Here is a 6,580-nt window from a genome sequence, read left to right on the forward strand (position 1 = left end):
CTCAGTTTAAAGCATTACAAATGTGTGAATTCATTCTGTTGGTCCTGAGCATGAATTCAGGGACATCAAACGGAAAGCTCTATGTCACTGATTCAAAGTTTCTGGACAACACAGAAGTCATCAATGGACTCTGGCACCAAAAAGCCTTCTCTAAAATGTAAATTAATTATTCAAGGACATGTCAAGATATGTTTGGGGAAAAAAATGAAAATAAAGACTCACTGAACAAATAAAGTTCTTCTCACAAGTGTGAATTAGAAAATGTGCTATCAATTTCACCAGCAGATGAACAAAAATGAAGAAATATCACACTAATTGGTATGTGCTTTTTGCTATATTTTACATTTGTCATTAAGATGTTTTCTCTTTCAATAAGGCAATTGAAAAAATATGTGACTGATTGAATTGTTATATTTCTGTAAGGTTTTTCACATAAATGAGCTCAGAAGTCAGAGAAAGTTCTCTTAGTGAGGATTCAACGTTGGTTAAAAGTGGGGCTTTGGGTGCTGACTGGACCAGGAATCAGGAGTGCCTCTTGCTAGATTTGCAATATCTTACTTAATGTCTTTAAGACTCAGGCCCTTTGTTTGAAAAGTAGGGGAAATTGGGGCGCCTGGGTGGCTCTGTCGGTTAAGCGTCCAACTTCAGCTTAGGTCATGATCTCATGGTTCGTGGGTTCGAGCCCCATGTCAGCCTCTGTGCTGATAGCTCAGATCCTGGAGCCTGCTTCAGATTCTGTGTCTTCCTTTCTCTGCACCTCCTCTGCTTGCTCTCTCTCTCTCTCTTTCAAAAATAAATAAACATCAAAAAAATTTTTTTAAATAGGGGAAATAAATACCTCACAAATTTGTTGTGTGGGGATTAAGTGATTATAAAATATATGACCCAGAGTAGATATTAAATAATTGATAGCTTCTGTGTAAAATATTAATAATGAAATGTGAACAGAAGTCTTTGGGAGTCAGTACAGGATCTGACCTTTTTCTCCTTTCCCCCCGTGTAACTGGCTATGCTCTAGAAGGTGCAGGATCTGTCAGCCTGAGGAAGGCAAATGTGGAGTAGAGCCCCCTGCTGATGAGAGATGAGAGACCAACAGGTAGAATGAGCGGAAAACTACACTTTCTCTTTATTGAACCACTGAATCGTGGGGGTTGTCCATTGCTGCAGCCTGACAAGCCTCTCCTGACTGATGCAGGAGGGAACCGGAGGCTTCCACTGCTAACTTATGTAGGACCCTGGGAGAGAGAGGACTGGGACAGTGCACTGAACCAAGGCCAAGTGTCCAGTCGTGACTGGAGGGAGGTGATGGGCACAACAGCAGTGAGCACTAGAGTACATGGAACCTCACCTTCTAACAGATGTTGAAACCAGGAAAATATTGGGGTGGTATTGAATATATTGGCTCAGTACCAGAAGGGGGGGGGTGGGTTACAGGGATCTGGAGACCTCCCACATGTTCTTATTGCTGCCATATCTTTTACGTGTCAAAACTGACCGGGTGGAAATGTCATGTTAATTTCTGCAGAAGCGGAACCACAGGCAGGTGACGGTGGCTGCTCTGAGGGGTGTGCTGCCCTTGCCTACTGGGTCTATGGAGAGGCGAGTGACAGGGGGTAATTGTCTCACCCCTTTGCCATACCTGTTGTTCAGAATCAGCTAGGGATCCCCCAGGGGGGGACAGCTGTCGTGTGTCTGGGTTCCTGGAAAAATATGACATCTAACCAGGGGGTGTTTTCAGATACAAAACAAAGTAGTCATTCTGTATTCCCGTCAGGTGGGTACACTTCGTGTTTGCAAACAGATCGTTTGCAAACAGATCGTTTGCAAATAAAATCTTTTTTTTATGGTAAAGCTTCTTTGGACCTTTTCTCTCTCTTTCTAGGCCTCTTTGTTCCCTGCACAAAAGAAAAGATGGAGTGTTCTGCTTCTGAGAGTGTATGGTGTCCTCAATCTCACCGGCTGGCTCAGTTTATACTGCAGGAGAAACCTTTACAGAGTAAGATGTTGGGGCGCTGGCATTTCACCTACAGCCAAGAGGTTGATGAGTGGGAAACAACCTTCTGAACATGGACAGAGAACCATCATCTAAATAGCTAGTGTCCTGATTCGGTGTTTCCCAAGCTCTGTTCCATAGAACCCAAGTTAGAGAGACCCAAAGAGGAGTCCTGCTACTAAGAGGTTCTGAGGTCAAAACACTTGGGGTGCACTGTAATTTTATACTCCCCTTCAGGGATTTGAATTGCTTCGTAGCTGTGACTAAGAACGCTCTTAGGAACGGCTGGAGGCTCTGACAGGCCCTCAAATAAAAAAAAAATATGTTTGACTCAAATAGATTTACTTATGTTGGGCTTTAACTGTGTTTTCTCCAATTTGTTTGAATTTGACTATGAGGCATTTTTGGAATGGCACATGATTAGCATCCTGAGAAGCAGTGAATCTTGACACACCAACTTAAGAGTTGCTATCCTAATTTATTCCCCATGACTTGGGCAGCATGACCTCTGGCCTTGTCCAAAGAAACAAATTTGTGAGGCTAGAGACGGAATTCATGGGCCATGTTCTCCAGCCAAGATGTTTGCATGAAGTCCCTCAAGGAGTTAGCCTTTTGCAGCTGGGAGGCCTCCAGAATAAGCAAAGACGTTCATGAATTTCTGGGGTTCGTTGGCAATTACCAACTGCTTGTTCAACATTATGCTTCGTTTTTTACTCTGCATGTTCCAGTAACTGATCATCTTAAGATCAGTAAGGAATTCACCTGGCCAACCAAGGCCTCCTAGTGTTCAGATATGTCTGTACTAAATCAGAAAGGCAGTCCCCCGAAGACGTCCATGTTCTAATCCCTGGAACCTGTGAATATGGTATTTTACATGGCAAAAGGGACTTTGCTAATGTGGTTAAGGATCTTGAGATGGGAGATCGTCCTGTTTTATCTATGTGGGCCCAATTTAATCACAAGGGTCTTTTTAAGAAGCAAACAAGAAGGCCAAGGGCTGGAGGAGGAGAAGCAATGCAGGAGGCAGAGGTAGGAGCGATACACTCCAAAGATGGAGAAAGGGGCCATGAGCCAAGGAATGCAGGTGGCCTCTAGGAACATGAAAAGGCAAGGAAATGCAGAGGAATACAACCTTGTCTACACATTGAGTTTTAGCTGAGTGAGATTGTTTGGACTTCTGACCTCTGGAACTATAAGTAATAAATTTGTGTTTGTGGTAATTTGTTACAGCAACAACAGGAAACTAATACAATGCCTTCATCCTGTCTTGTCTCAAACTGGCCCAGACCCACATAATCAAAACTAGAGCACCCACTCTAAAAGGAGGTTATTCTGAAGTAGGAGGGGCCAACTCCTAACCTCTCATCCTTTCTACCTACCTCTAGGAAGCCAGGCCCCCTCTCAGGGCAAGTGCCCCCTATGGGAGTAAAGAGGTATTCATTGTTTATCACGGCTGCCTCAAGGCATAGAAGGACTGATTCAAAGGGCATGTTTGGATCATCAGAAGCAAGGGACAGTTGAGACAGAGTTAGGCATTCGGGTCCAGAACAGGGAAAGCATCTAGAACAGAGACCGTGGGCCACTTTCTTTGATGGGTTTGGTTTTATTTTCTCCTATATACCACCCAGCCGTTTACTCTGAGCAATTCCCCCTATCCTGAGAACTAGCACACATTATCAAGAGACAGTCCCATTCTAGGAAGTCATGTGGCCAAAGGAAGTTGTGGCTGTGCATGTTGGACACAGCATGGAGAATGTGTACCTACAATATGGCACCTGGGGTTTAGAGCCATTCAGAGATAGCCCTGGGAGGCCCAGCATGTTGCCAGGTCTTGCCCTTTAGATCTGGTACTCTGCAGACAACCTCATGAAAATGATCATTTCCATTCCCTGCATAGGATCTCTATCTGCATCAGCTAGACTCTTTTTTTTTTTTCCTTTCTCAAAGATCTCCTACCTCTATAGACTCCCAAGGCACTTCTTCTTGTTTGTTTATTTGGGGTGGGGGAGCAGAGAGCATTGTTTGCTTTTTAATTTCATCCCTTGGTGGGCATCTTGGTTTTAGAAGATGGTTTCAAAGCCTTTGATCATAACACTTACCTATCTACCCTCTTCTTCCCATAGATTGTGGCCAGGTGGAAATTATCAACCAGGAACTGGAGCCATTATCTTTGCTGCTGTGTCTCCTAAGAGAGTGTGATTAATTTGACTATTTCACTGGAAAGGACTAGGGTCAGAGGAGTGGACGTGGTAACCCATCTCTCCCCTCACGTGGGAATATAATGGTATTATAGTTCTCTGCTCGGTAGATCTGAGGAGACCCAAACCCTGGCCCACCAGGCCTGGGATCTTAAAGGATACAGGTATTTTGCATAGACAGGGAGAATCAACCAGTCATCAATAATTCCTCAAACATCTCTGCTCATTTGCTTACATCTAACACAGGTTCTCTGGCTAATAATCCAGACTCCTTCTGCCCCAGGGTCTTTGGTTACAGTGGGAGATTCAGAGAAAGGCCATTCCAGGCATCTGGATTCCAGCCAGTGGGTTCTCTAGGCCTTGCTTCTTCTCTGTCCTGCATCTCCTCCCACTTGACTTCCTGTGCCTCGGTTTCACTTTCTGTTTACCCTACTCTTGGACCTTAATCCTCCTTAATTCACAACTTGTGGGATTTTAGCTTGTCAGCTGACAAGGGGCATTCATTTTTTGCCCATTTCTAGGCTCCCACAAAACTGGTCGAGGACATTCCCTGGCCTCAACTGCCAGGGGAGGGAGATAAGGGGTTAGTGGCATTAGGAAAATCATTGAAACCAGAGACCTAATTGGCTACCATGGTCTGAGTGTTTACATATCCCCTAAATTGTTGAAATGCTAATCTCCAATGTGGTGGTCTTAGGAAGTGGGGCCTTCGAGAGGTGATCAGGCCATGAGGGTGGAGCCCTCATGAATAGGATTAGTGCCCTTATAAAAGAGGCTTCAGAGATATCTCTTGCCACCTTCCACCATGCGAGGACAAGGCAAGAAGTCAGCAGTCTGCGACCCAGAAGAGGGTGCTCACCTGGCCATGCTGGCACCTTGATCTTGAACTTCTCCCCTCCAGAACAGTGGGAGATAAATTTCTGTTGTTTTTAAGCTACCCAGTCTGTGGTAATTTGTTACAGTGACCCAAACGGACTAAGACACTGGGTGAAAAGGAAAAAAGCTGGGTAAAAGCATTCATGAAAATGTTTATCATCTATATTTAATTGCTCGGTAGTATAAAGCGATTATGCATATTGGTAAATATGTGTTATATTAATATATTGTCATTTTAGATTTCCCCAATTAACCCTATGAGTTTGCTCAGCCTTCCTAATTTATTGCCCGTGTAACGTGGTCATCTGTTTCGAACCTAGGAAATTAGTGGGCATATTCCTTGGGCTTATGAGCGATCAGTTCTATGCCTTGACACTGTGCCTGGAGATACAGAGCAGAGGTAGTTTGGTGGTTTCTCAGCCCAAGGTTGAGTAAACAGATGTCCCGGAGTTGATTTTACCCAGAATAATTGCATCCAAAGAGCACAAATGTTTAATTAATCAGGAATCTTGTGCTTATTATCTTTTCACTGGGTTTCCACTGATAATGACCCAGAGGAAAATTCTTTTCCTTTGTGTGAATGATATTTTATTTAAAGGTTTTCATTTCATCATCTGATTTCCTCCCCTTTTTCTAGTGAGGGAGGGAGAAAGGGACTGCATGTGAGTACCTGTGCCATCAACAAAAGGAAGGCACACCCAAGCTCCAGACTGTGGAGAGGCTGGGACGTGGCTGGGTGGAGGGCGTCTTCAACGCTCAGGTCAATCTCAGAACTGTGCTCAAGTCAGAATAAATTACTATTGTATATTCACTTGATGCAAACTTCCTTTTCCCAAATCAAAGTTGGGAGGAAAGAAAGGGCGTTAAGGAAAGGGCTGACGCACGAGAAAATGGGAAGACAGTTGTGTATGAAATGAGGTTTGAGTTTTCAGGACTTAACGTTGCAGTTCGGGCTGGCTCGCTAATGAAGGACCTACTCCCCTAACCTGGTGCATGGCACAAAACACTAATCAGGACATCGTTTGCATTAAAGGGCTGAGTTTTCCGGTGGGTAATCATCAGGGAAACCCAGTCAAGGGCGAACAAGGACGGCGGCCCTGATTAATTAAACATCTGCACCAGGGCTAAAAGCAAGACTAACCCAGTTGCCTGTACAAGGGCTGTTGCTATTAATGCCACTCGAGGAACCAGGAAACACTGTTTGCTAAAACCCACTCTGTATGGAAAGCTTTGCATTCAGGGCATATCAGATTATGTCTATCATTTCGGCTTCTTCCCGTGTCCCTAGGTATAAGGGATTCTGGGCAGGGCAATGGTGTATGTAACTTATCTCTTCAAGGTGAAAGGAGCACTTGAGCTGGCCTTGAAGCACAGATCAAAGTTGGAAATGTGGACATCTGGGGAAAGGCTGTTCTGGAAGAGCATTGCAGGGAGGGGGACTAGTGTGAACAAAGGCAGGACGTCTGGAACTGAAGAGTATGTCCTGATAACTACCAGGTCTGGTCTGATTGGA

The sequence above is a fragment of the Panthera pardus genome, unplaced genomic scaffold (genome assembly GCF_024362965.1).
Source record: "Panthera pardus isolate Hobbes unplaced genomic scaffold, ASM2436296v1 HiC_scaffold_20, whole genome shotgun sequence".
NCBI classification, from domain to species: domain Eukaryota; kingdom Metazoa; phylum Chordata; class Mammalia; order Carnivora; family Felidae; genus Panthera; species Panthera pardus.